The sequence below is a fragment of the Astyanax mexicanus genome, chromosome 20, assembly GCF_023375975.1.
Source record: "Astyanax mexicanus isolate ESR-SI-001 chromosome 20, AstMex3_surface, whole genome shotgun sequence".
NCBI lineage: Eukaryota > Metazoa > Chordata > Actinopteri > Characiformes > Acestrorhamphidae > Astyanax > Astyanax mexicanus.
In genome coordinates, this window is record NC_064427.1 from 40,496,355 (window position 1) to 40,509,924 (window position 13,570).

Sequence of the window (13,570 nt, forward strand, 5' to 3'; positions counted from 1 at the left end):
GGAGGTTCTACATTGCACAAAATTAGTATTGTATATAATGAAAATATTAATATTGGATTTAAATATTAAATGCTGTTATATAAAAAACGAACAAAAAAGGTCAAAAATGGTCGTGTAGCAGTTTATGTACATTTTCTAAATAGGAATATGCCCTATAGGATATAGGAGTTTGGCCCAAATCACAAATTACATATTTCACGTGTTCTTTCTGTTTATAGGAAGTAGTACCATGTAGCTATCATAACATCTTATATGATGTGATGTTTATATGATAAACAGAGTTAATTAATGCTGCATTCTCTGGTGTAATAGAGCTCCATTACCTCTAGCATTTGTGATCTGGAACTAATCCTCCAGTGTCACCAATGTGGATAAGTACAATCACGTTCTCACAGCAATTTTATTATATCTAAGGTAATATCCTATAAAATAAAAAAGAGGTGAGCATCCTTGGTAGCAGAAGAAACATCTGATAATTAAATGTTTACAAAATTAGAACAAACTAGATATTGCAGTTCCTGCAGAATTATGGGTGTGATTGAAGCTCAGTAGTGTTGTGGGGGTAGTGTGTGTTGGTGTGTAGGTGTTGGTTGCTCAGGTGTTGCTAGGTGTTTTCTAAGGTGTTGTCTAGTTTAAGTATGGTCTAGATTAAGTATAAACAGTATAATCTGATTATAGAGCAAATGGTGTCCACCATCTTTTGGCTAAACCTATGACTCAATTGTGGGATGCAAGTTTTTCTTTACTAGATGCTTACATGCTTTTGCCCATAAGCTGGTTGGTCCAAAAGCTCCTCTGTGTACATACAGTACTGGAGAAAATGGAGAGGAAGAAGGGAGCATGTGCTGGAGTGTGGGCTAAACAAAATGTAAAACATAAATCAGAACAGTTCATAAAGCATAAAACTAGTGATTTATTTCAACAGGTCCCATGTCGCTGATCACATTGAAACTGGTTGGAAATATTTGGGCAGATAGCATTCTAAAGGTTGTGGTTCTCGACCTTGTACCAGCTTCACACAGACATATTGGATCACACAATTTATCAGATTATAAGAGATTTTAAGTCGTAGAAGTAGCACATAATTGTGAAGTGGAACAAAAATGATACGTTTTTTTTTTATCTGAAAAGTGTGACGTGCAAAAGTATTCAGCCTTCCTATAGCAATATTTAGTAGTCACTGCAATTACAGCTGCAAGTCTTTAGGGCTATGTCTGTACCAGATTTGCACATCAAGAGATTGAGCTATTTCACTGTAGCTCTGGCTGTATGTTTGGGGTCACTGTTTGGCTGGAAGGTGAATCTCTTTCCCAGTCTCAAGTCTTTGGCAGACCCTTTATTCATCTCCATCCATCTTCCCATCAACTCTGACCAGCTTCCCTGCCCCTGCTGAAGAAAAGCATCCCCACAGCATGATGCTGCCTTCACCATGTTTCACAGTGGGAATGGTGTGTTCAGGGTAATGATCAGTGTTACTTTTCTGCCACACATAGTGCTTTTCAACTTTGGTCTCATCTGACCACAGCACCTTCACCACGTTTTTGCTGTGTTCCTACATGACTTGTGGCAAACTGCAAACAGCACTTTCAACAATGGTTTGTTTCCTGCCATTGTACCATAAAGGCCAGATTCTCCCATCTGAGCTGTGGATTTCTGCAGCTCCTCCAGAGTGACTATGGACCACTTGGCTGCTTCTCCGACCAGTGCTCTTCTTGCTTAGTCTGTCAGTTTGGGTGGGGGCCATGTCTTAATACGTTTGCAGTAGTAGAATACTTTTTTATTTTAAGGATGATGGATTGAACAGTGCTCATTGGGATGCTTAAAGCTAGGGATATGTTTTTGTAACCTAACCCTGCTTTAAACATCTTCACAACTTTATCTCTGACCTGTCTGTCTGAGTTCCTTGAGCCTTAAGATGCTGTTGTTCAGTAGTGTTCTCTAAATAATTAAGTGCCTCTGAAGGCAATTGATTAAACCAAATTTTATTTTTTGAGTTTTAAAGTTTCCATTCCACTGGATATGACAAAAATATGTACATATTCCCTAAGTACATTCTACAGAGGATAAACTTCATACACCCAATCCCTCTTCCCACCTCTCCCACACACACTGAGATTATGCTGCCAACCAGACATACAGCAGCAAGTCCGGAAAAGAAATCGTCCCCAAAGCTAGTCTAAAAAAAGTTAAGCCATCTTCTTTTACTCGCAAAAGGAGATTCACATAAAATCTACATGATGTGACGGAGGAATGCATTAAGGCTTCAATCTTCAGCAAGCTGGGTCAGAGCCTTGAGAGAGCTAAGCCTACGGCTTGCAGCTCCGCCGTCGCGGCCCGGTCGGACACACGCTGAGAATAGCAGACAGGCAGGGAGTATGAGTCACCAGGAGCTGGCAGAGGGGGCCAAGACAAGCAGCAGAACATCCACCAGTATAGGTGGGGGCAGAACTGGTGAGGAGAATGGCCTACAGAAGCCGAGGAGAAGCCAAGCCGCTGATTGTTCGGCACAGATAGGGGTCGTTCACTAATTTTCTGCAGATACGTGTTTCACGGCCTTCGCTCTTCATAATGTGAGGAATGCCTGTCATTTCTGGATATAGCTGCAGGCCTCCCATTAAAAAACGGTCACTCAAGACAGGCAGACACTCACACGCACACCGACACACACACACACATTAGCTCGCCACTTTCTGTGATGTGACTAATGTCTGTCAAGTCTGGCTGTGTTGATAATTGACAGTGGCTGGAGGCCTCCATTAGATTGTCCACTTATACAGATTCATGCACACACTGACTTGGTTTCTGTTATGCGCACACACACACACACACACACCTGTCATCAGAAAGAAAAGGTTATCCGTTTCTGCTTTTTAACCAAAATCACTCACAGCTAAGGTGAACCTACCAAAAAAGAGAGCGATAAAATGTTAATTCAAGCAAATGCAGCCTCAACAAAAGCCACAGTCACAGTCACATTGTTCCAAAGTAGCAGCACTAACAATATTCAGTTTCAGCAATTCAGAAAATCAGTACACCCACATTCCAACAACAGTTTTCAACGCAGCATGACATATAATTAACACAGCAACTCGGACAAAAGCTGAAGTGGCAAGAAATCAATAGGAGGTATAACGAGCGGCACAGTGTCATGTCTGGTGCTGAAAGCACACCTGTGTCCCCCACACTCAGCTCTACCTGCGATTTCCAAGCTTCCAACTACAATACCCAGAACGCACCACACCATGACATCACGCTCACTCCCGATCGCATGACACACCGCATGACACCTCCAGGAAGTCCCAAATACTGATTACCCCTCAGTATATAAGGACCACGCTCACGCTCACACCTCGCCGAGTAATTGTTTGGTTCGTCCTACATTACAAAGCGTTTGTCTTGCCCTTGTTTGACATTCTGTGTATAATCCTGTTTTCGTGTTTTTCCGACTTTGATTTTTGCCTTTGACTGTGTTTTGGATTTCTGTGTATGACCTGGACTGCCTTCTCTGTAATACCACCTGTTCGTGTATGAACCCTGGACTGTCTCTCGTTTATGGTATGGTTTCCCTATGTTATATCTCACTGGTATTGAACCTGCTCGTCTTGACTACCCCTGTACGATCTTGCTCTTTTAATAAAGCTATTAACTTGTATCCGCACAAGTCTCATCCTTGTCTGGCCCTGACACACAGTATGGGAACACAATTCAGTCGAGTGGTTCAGCCATTTATATCTGACACCACACATTCACGGCTTGTACATGTGTGTCAAATTTTAAAAAGAACACAAAGATCTTCATGCAAAGAGCCAGACACCTGACCACAGTCTACCTCACAGCTTTCTGTCTCAGCACTCTTTACAGGGTTTTGGAATGCATTACTCCAGTGCATATAATTAACTGGTGTAGCCAGGTGGTGAATTGAGAATACACCTTTAAAATGTGTGTCTGTAACTTTAAGAAACACAATCAGAAGTGTTGTCACCCTGAGAGAGGAAAGGGAGGAACTAAGAGCATGGTAGAGAAGGAGGCTCAAGCTGCAGTGAATGGTGGTGCTTCATTTTAGGATCCATCCAGAGCCATCCTAATGAAATAAGAGGTAAAAATCAGGAAATACTGAACAATATAAGGTTTAGTTGGCCTATAACAGTAGTAGATGCCTATATTAAGGTGGTATTAATGTTATTTATCTATTTTCTGTAATTAGTGCCACTACCAAATACTGTGCTGTGTTCTAAGCTAGGGTTTTACAGTGTATTCATTTTATTTTTGTTATTTTGAGTACAATTGAGTACAAGCTCTGATAAAAGTCTATAAATCTGTACACTGCAGTTGCAGTAAGTCAAAGATAGGTGGTGCAGTGTTGTTGTCCATTGAGACTAATATTTCTGCTCAGCAAGTGCTGATAGCCTGTATTTTGCTTTTATTTCATATTTGAGGCTCATTGTCTGTAAGAAGCCAGTGACATATTTTGTTTGTTTATTTTCTATTGTTTTGTGATAAATATACATTTTATATTCAATATTTCATACAAATCCCTAGGGTGGGATCTATCAGAATAAAATACCCGAAAAAAGTATTTTGTCATTTGGTGTGCGTCTTTTCCCCGGTGACACTGGTAAAAAAAATTCTTACAGCATCCAGTGCTGCCTACAGAGCGAGCTCAAGCCCAGCAGGGGATCCAACCCAAAGCGCCAGTAAACATGGCCTTTTTCATGACCATGAGAAAACATGGTGGCTCGTTCAAGCTGCTGCACACTCTCTCTTCTTGTCAGTGTGACAGCAATGAAAAAATACACTGAGCTGCCCAGAGAAGTTCAGCCATGGAGAAAAGCTTGATTATGTGCTAATTATTACTCCATGATTTCAACTAGAATATCACCGGTACAGCTGCCATCCAAACTCCATCCAAGAATTCAACCAAGCACATTAACTAATCCTGGCTCTTGTTTGCTGTTTTTTTTTTTGTTTTATGGTGCGCCATTTTTTATTTGTGTGTGTTGTTGTAATAGAATAGAATAGAATAGAATAGAATAGAATAGAATAGAATATGTTATTGTCCGCAGTGTGGAAATGCATCTTTAACATATAACATAAATTTAATAAATAAGGCATTAACAGATTCATAATTTGTACCGCATTTGGTACAAGTTATCTGTAGATAGCGGTGGTCTTGCTGAAATATGCAAGGCCTTTCCTGAAAGGGGCATTGTCTAAATGGGAGCCTTTCCAATTGTGCTGCACATGAGATAAGAGCTAAGCAACCCCATAGCCCCCAGGATGCTGCATCCATGGTTTCCTAAAAGAATCTCAAATTTGATCACAGAACAGTTTCCATTCCCAGAGAGGACAGTGGTGTATCTCGACTGTGTTGACATATTCTTTTTTGCATAATACAGTGTGACCTGTCCATGGGGATAGGGTTGTTGCCACTCTGGCAGGCAGAAAGGCAGGAGAAAGAAACACAGGGATTTAGTGAACTGAGGAACTTATCTTTTTTGATTGTAATGTTCTCCACCACACCCAAATCTCAATCACGCATTGCAGATTTTAGCATCTTCACAGAAAGTGATTTATGAAAGTGTTCTACTTGCCTGTTTTAATGCAGTGCCATCTGAGGTCCTGAAGATCTGCAGCATCCAGTATTAATGCTTAACCTTGGGATTTCCCCAGACTCTGAACATTTTGATGATATTATGTTCATAATATCATCCGAGGGACATCCGGAGTCTGCACAGTTTAGCACGGCCAAGTACCCAACCCATTCATCAGGACTTCCCCTATCACTAGTGATGCCCCAACACACCAGGAGGGCGAAGACCAACACATAATTCCTCTCATACATGTGAAGTCAGACTCCGGCTCTTTTTGAGCTGCTGCTGATGCAGCATTTCCGAGCAGCATCACAGCGCTAACGCTCGGAGGAAAGCGCAGCGACTCGGTTCTGATACATCAGCTCACAGACGCCCTGTGCTGCAGACATCACCCTAGGAGTGATGTGGGGAGAGAGAGCCATCTACTGTACCCACCCGGAGGGAGCAGGGTCAATTGTGCTCCCTCTGAGCGCCGGCAGCTTGATGGTGAAGCTGCATAAGTGGGGGTTCAAACCTGCGACCTCCTGCTCATAGTGGCAGCGCTTTAGACCTCTGGACCACTCGACGCTGATTTTTTTTTAAAACAATATTTTAAATGTAAATGTCATCTAAAGATAATTTCATCTTCTGCTAATATAACTATTCACAGTACCAGAAATGTATGTAAAAGTACCAACATTTTAAAGCTGCTGAGTCAATAATGGTTGTTACTGTGAATAGATAATATGTACATTGTAACATTGTAAAAATGTACTATACAATTTAGATGGGATTAAGATTAAGATTAGTTTTATATGGGCAGAGCATTTAACAGGGTTTCTGAGTAAATTTAGTTTGATCCATATCCACTATATGAGTCTTATTTTTACCAACTGTGTAATTAGTATAGATTCAGTGAGGCTGAACCCTTTATTCTCTGCATAAAACATCATATACTTCAATATCAAAACACTGCCATTCACAGGGTTCGTACAGGTGTTTGGAATCCTTTTTTTCCAGGCCTAGAATGTGCTGGAATTTTGAAAAAAAGTGCTTGAAAATGCTTGAAATTGTAACGGCATTTACATTAAAACAAATAACTATCTGACTAAATAAGTTTGCTTAAAGAAAAAACTTCAGAGCGTAAAATAAAAAAGGCTTTGCTTGAGTCTTCACGTATGTGAAACTACAAAGTCCGGTTCTTTCTTGTAATCCAGGAGGAGTTGGCTCACGAGGAACTGGCTCTGTTTGTTTTTTTAAACATGGACAGCTGGAGAGTTAGCTAGCTATGCTAAAAGCCAAGCTCTGAATTTATCTAAATAATAATAGTAATAATCCGGACCAAGCCGAGCCCGTCACTGTTAACGCGGCTCCGTGAATTGAGCTGATTTAGCTACGCTAAAAGCCAAAAGCCGGGTTAACAGTGCTGCCGAGCGGGTCGTTCTAGGCACTAAAGACAAGATACAAGCCCCGGAGATCGACTTTTTTCAAGCACTGAATCCGGGCAAACTGCCCCGCACATTGGAGGACGCTGATGTCGCGTTAACAGTGCCGTTGTTCTGTCGAGTTCTGCTACCCTGTCAAACCCTGCTACCCTAGTTTATGTTTAACTGTAATATATATACACTACCGTTCAAAAATTTGGGGTCACTCAAACAATTTTGTGTTTTCCATGAAAAGTCACACTTATTCACCACCATATGTTGTGAAATGAATAGAAAATAGAGTCAAGACATTGACAAGGTTAGAAATAATGATTTGTATTTGAAATAACATTGTTTTTACATCAAACTTTGCTTTCATCAAAGAATCCTCCATTTGCAGCAATTACAGCATTGCACACCTTTGGCATTCTAGCTGTTAATTTGTTGAGGTAAGCTGGAGAAATTGCACCCCACGCTTCTAGAAGCAGCTCCCACAAGTTGGATTGGTTGGATGGGCACTTCTGGCGTACCATACGGTCAAGCTGCTCCCACAACAGCTCAATGGGGTTCAGATCTGGTGACTGCGCTGGCCACTCCATTACCAATAGAATACCAGCTGCCTGCTTCTGCTGTAAATAGTTCACAATTTGGAGGTGTGTTTAGGGTCATTGTCCTGTTGAAGGACGAAATTGGCTCCGATCAGGTGCTGTCCACTGGTTATGGCATGGCGTTGCAAAATGGAGTAATAGCCTTCCTTATTCAGAATCCCTTTTACCCTGTACAAATCTCCCACCTTACCAGCACCAAAGCAACCCCAGACCATCACATTACCTCCACCATGCTTAACAGATGGCGTCAGGCATTCTTCCAGCATCTTTTCATTTGTTCTGCGTCTCACAAACGTTCTTATTTGTGATCCAAACACCTCAAACTTGGATTCATCCATCCACAACACTTTTTTCCAGTCTTCCTCTGTCCAATGTCTGTGTTCTTTTGCCCATCTTAATTTTTTTCTTTTATTAGCCAGTCTCAGATATGGCTTTTTCTTTGCCACTCTGCCCTGAAGCCCAAAATCCCGCAGCCGCCTCTTCACTGTAGATGTTGACACTGGTGTTTTGCGGGTACTATTTAATGAAGATGCCAGTTGGGGACCTGTGAGGCGTCTGTTTCTCAAACTAGAGACTCTAATGTACTTATCTTCTTGCTTAGTTGTGCAACGCGGCCTCCCACTTCTTTTTCTACTCTGGTTAGAGCCTGTTTGTGCTGTCCTCTGAAGGGAGTAGTACACACCAATGTAGGAAATCTTCAATTTCTTAGCAATTTCTTGCATGGAATAGCCTTCATTTCTAAGAACAAGAATAGACTGTTGAGTTTCAGATGAAAGTTCTCTTTTTCTGGCCATTTTGAGCGTTTAATTGACCCCACAAATGTGATGCTCCAGAATCTCAATCTGCTCAAAGGAAGGTCAGTTTTGTAGCTTCTGTAATGAGCTAGACTGTTTTCAGGTGTGTGAACATGATTGCACAAGGGTTTTCTAATCATCAATTAGCCTTCTGAGCCAATGAGCAAACACATTGTACCATTAGAACACTGGAGTGATAGTTGCTGGAAATGGGCCTCTATACACCTATGTAGATATTGCACCAAAACCAGACATTTGCAGCTAGAATAGTCATTTACCACATTAGCAATGTACAGAGTGTATTTGTTTAAAGTTAGGACTAGTTTAAAGTTATCCTCATTGAAAAGTACAGTGCTTTTCCTTCAAAAATAAGGACGTTTCAATGTGACCCCAAACTTTTGAACGGTAGTATATATATATATATATAGTTCAAAGAGTTTATTGTCATGTGCACAGTAAGAAACAAGTTTCCTCGTACAATGAAATTCTTTCTTTGCCCCTCGCCAAGTATGCCGCATAAAGATAAAATTAGAAAATATACAATAAAGAAAGAATAAAAACAAAATATAAATATTAATTAGTGTTAACTTTACATCCATGATGGAAATATATACATGAAAGCAGTAATGGGGTATGGATATTATTTACAAGTAAGTACATGTTATCTACAGCAGTGGAATATGAAAAAAGTGCAAAAGGTTCAGTAGTGCAATTATAAAATTTTGCAAAGTAAAGTAAGCATGTGTCTCTGAGAAATGTCCTTGACATGTAAACGTGTAGAGAGTAATGTGAATGGTTATTTCTGAGGTAGGTTCAAGAGTCTGGTAGCAGTGGGGAAGAATGAGTTCTTTAGCCTGGTGGTTTTGCATTTCACACTTCTGTACCTCCGGCCTGAAGGCAGAAGAGTGAACAGTCCATGCTGGGGGTGGGTAGAGTCTTTGAGGATGGAGGCAGCTCTCCTGAGGACTCTCTGGTGGTAGATGCTCTGCAGAGAGGGCAGTGGAGTTCTGATGATCTTCTCCGCAGTCTTTACCACTCTCTGCAGGCGTGTACGGTCCGTCGCAGTAGTGTTGCCGTACCACACGGTGATACAGTTGGTCAAGAGGCTCTCAATAACACAGCTGTAGAAGTTGCAGAGTATCTTGGGAGACATCCTGAACTTCCTCAGCCTCCTCAGGAAGTACAGCCGCTGTTGAGCCTTTTTGACCAGCTGTGTGGTGTTCAATGTCCAAGTGAAGTCCTCACTGATGTGGATGCCCAGGTATTTAAAACTGTTCACCCTCTCCACTTCAAGCTCCCGGATGAACAGTGGCTGATGAGGTATCCTCTCCCTCCTCATATCCACTATCAGCTCCTTCGTCTTGTCTGTGTTGAGGGCGAGGTTGTTGTCCTCACACCATGACACCAGTCTTGTCACCTCCCTCCTGTAAGCCGCTTCATCTCCGCAACTGATACGTCCTATCACTGCGGTGTCATCTGCAAACTTCAGGATGATGTTGTCCTTATGGGAAGCGACACAGTCGTGGGTGAACAGGGTGTAGAGGATAGGGCTGAGGACACATCCCTGTGGGGTGCCTGTGTAAGTGGTGATACTGGCTGAAGTCCTGTCTCCAATCCTGACAGACTGAGGCCTGCCAGTCAGGAAATCCAACAGCCAGCTGCAAAGGGTCGGGTGCAGGCCGAGTACATACAGTTTGTTTGTGAGTTTGTGAGGAGTGACCGTGTTAAAGGCAGAACTGTAGTCCACAAAGAGCATCCTGATGTAGGAGTCTTTATTTTCCAGGTGGGAGAGAGAGTAGTGGAGGGCAGCAGCGATAGCGTCTGAGGTGGATCTGTTGGGACGGTAGGCATACTGCAGGGGGTCCAAAGTGTCCGGTATGCTGCACTGGATGTGATCCAGAACCACTCTCTCAAAGCACTTCATAATGATCGGAGTGAGTGCTACTGGCCTGTAATCATTCAGGCAGGTTGGGGGGCTCCTCTTGGGGAGGGGGACAATAGTTGTGTTCTTGTAGCAAGTGGGAACAATACTCTGGCTGAGGGAAAGATTAAAAATGGAGCTGAAAATGTTAGCCAGTTCGTTAGCACATGCTCTGAGGGCCCTTCCAGGAATGTTGTCTGGTCCTGCCGCCTTGCGGGAGTTGATCTTCCTCAGAGCTCTGTATACCTGGCCTGATGATACTGTCAGAGGGGGGGAGGGGGGTGTGGAGGGCTGTGTGTGCCTCTCGGTGGTAGTGCTGGGAGTTTCAAAGCGGGTGTAAAAGGTGTTGAGGTCATCTGGTAGGGTGTCTGCAGTGCTCAAGGTGCTGGTGGTAGTCTTGTAGTCTGTGATGTGCTGCAGGCCTTGCCACATCTGCCTGGAGTCAGCAGTGGAGTAGAAGCCATCCAGTTTCTCCCTGTACTGCCTCTTAGCTGCTGTGATGGCCTTCCTCAGTCTGTACTTTGCGGCTTTGTACTCAGTCTCATTGCCTGATTTAAATGCAAGAGAGCGAGCACGCAGCATGCGTCGTACATGGCTGTTGATCCAGGGCTTCTGATTGGGGAATCTCTTCACTTGTATGGTGGGCACGATGTTATCCACACAAGTGCTGATGTAGCTGGACACATGCTCAGCATAGTCCTCTATGCAGACAGAGGAGTCCTCCATTGTGGCTGCAGCTTTAAACACATCCCAGTCTGTTGTAGCAAAACAGTCCTGCAGGATGCCCTCAGTCTCCAGAGACCACAGTTTAACTGTTTTGGTAACAGGGTTTGCCTGTTTGAGTCTCTGTCTGTAGGCTGGGTAAAGGAACACTGAGATGTGGTCTGACTGTCCCAAGTGGGGGCGAGGTCTGGCTCTGAATGCACCACGTACATTGCTGTACACATGGTCAAGGGTGTTCTTGTCGCGGGTGGGAATGTCCACGTGTTGATAGTGTTTGTGAAACACAGTCCGTAAGTTGCACTGATTAAAATCCCCTGCGGTGATGAAGACGGCATCAGGGTGAGCCGTTTCCAGCATGCTGATGACGTCATGGAGTTTGCCGAGCGCTGCCGTAGAGTTAGCCCGCGGAGGGATGTAAACAGCGGCTAAAAACACAGCAGTAAATTCCCGTGGTAGATAATAGGGACGGCATTTCAGCAGTATGAACTCCACCTCTGGTGAGCAGTGCTTATAAGCGGTCTGTATGTCTCCACACCACGCGTTGTTTACAAACACACACACACCTCCCCCTTTAGCCTTACCGGAGGCTGCAGTCCGGTCTCCTCTGTGTACGGAGTGAGTCTCTAGCTGAATAGCGCTGTCCGGAACTTTATCTGAGAGCCAGGTCTCGGTGAAAATAAGAGCGCAGCACTCTCTTAATTCCCGCTGTGATGTAATCCTCGCTCTCAGCTCGTCCAATTTGTTTTCCAAAGACCGCACGTTAGCTAACAGGAGGCTGGGCAGCGGTGGTCGGCTAGCGCAAGCCTTTAGCTTAGCATGTAGCATATATATATATATATATATATATATATATATATATAAATGTACTTTTATTATTACTTTTTTACATGATTGTAACACTCAAGCAAACAATGACTGTGAGTCCAGATTGTACAATGCACCTGGGGAAAAAATTATCAGGAAAATACTACAGGTGGGTAACCCAGGTCCAGAAAGTAAAAATCCAACCCAGGGTTTTTTATCTGCAGCAGAGCCACCCAGGGGGTTGGTACAAAGCCCTGGGTTGCATTTTTACTTTCCTACACTTTTCAGTAAAAAATGATTGAAAGTTATTTGCCTAATGATCTTTTGTGTCTCAGTTTCATTATTGACCCAGTCAAGTTGAAAAACTTGAAAATGGGCCCTGAAAGTGCTTGAAAAGTGCTTGAATTCTACCTTGTAAAGGGTGTAAACCCTGCATTCAAAAGGACACCACATGATGTTATTGGCCAATATACTGTATGTGCCACCAGGCCAAAAAACACTCTTACCACTTCAATCAGAATTTAAACACTATAAAAGAACCACATGTGAGCCTGAGGAAAAACTTTGTGTGAGCATATTTTTGTTCATTCTAATGTAAATACTTGTGTGGTTAAAAAATGCAGCAACATGTGTGTGTATCTATATATTTTTGTGCTTTTGAACAATATGAAGAATTTTCTACAATTTGAATTATTTTAGTATTATGGTAAAGCTACTAAAGACGATTACTAAAGATGAGAGTCCAACAGCATGTAGTTGGTTAGGCAAAAATCTGGTAATATGAATGTACAGAGTTTTATTTGGTTCAAAAGTTTGTTATTATTATTATTATTATTACATGTTACCCGATGTAAAACTGATTTTCAGTAAAAGCATCAATAGACTTCATTGATTATTGATCCCCTCAGTTCAAGCAGGTTCTTTTAGCCTCATAAACACAGCACTCTCTCTTCAGCAGCTTAGGATGCGGCTTATTGGAATGACACAGTTCAGTAAACAGCATCATATATAAAAGCCAAGCAAAAGGAAATGCATTTCAGCTGCTCACACTCACTCAGTGTGGGCCAAACAGACAGGAGCACAAAGAAGAACTGCTGAATCAGGACAATTCAACAAAATAAGAGCAATAAACATATCAGCGTGAGAATAATTCATATACATTACTCTTATCATCCCCAACCACCCCTGCTTCGTTGTCTTATAGGTGTGTGGGTGTGTGTGTGTGTGTGTGTATGTGTGAAAACAATTTTGTTACTTTCACACAGTTGAGCTTCAGTATAAAAGCGAGATTTTTCTCAGCTGAGGCTCTGCTTGTTATAGGGAAGCACTTTAAAGCTCATTATTGGTGGAGAAAGTGCCTCAGCATTCAGCTATGCAACGTTTTCAACCAAAACAGATTCATAATTAATTTCAAATCGCTTCTGTTCTAAATGCTAACTGGTACACATTGTTACATAAAGCATGATGCATGGACTACAAAATACAAAAATGCCAAGTCATTGCTAATAATTATTAATTCTATTAGTTATTCACAGGAATAAATTAAAACACATATTCATAACTGATCCCTCACCTTGACATACTTAGCATTTATTATATCAGTTTGTTTATTACATTGTTGCACTGATCATTGGCTGACTCATCATGCTTTACAGGCTGGGACAAAGAAATAAAAAGGGCACCTCCTGCCTACTACCTACATAGGGCCTGTACATTCTACAAGGGC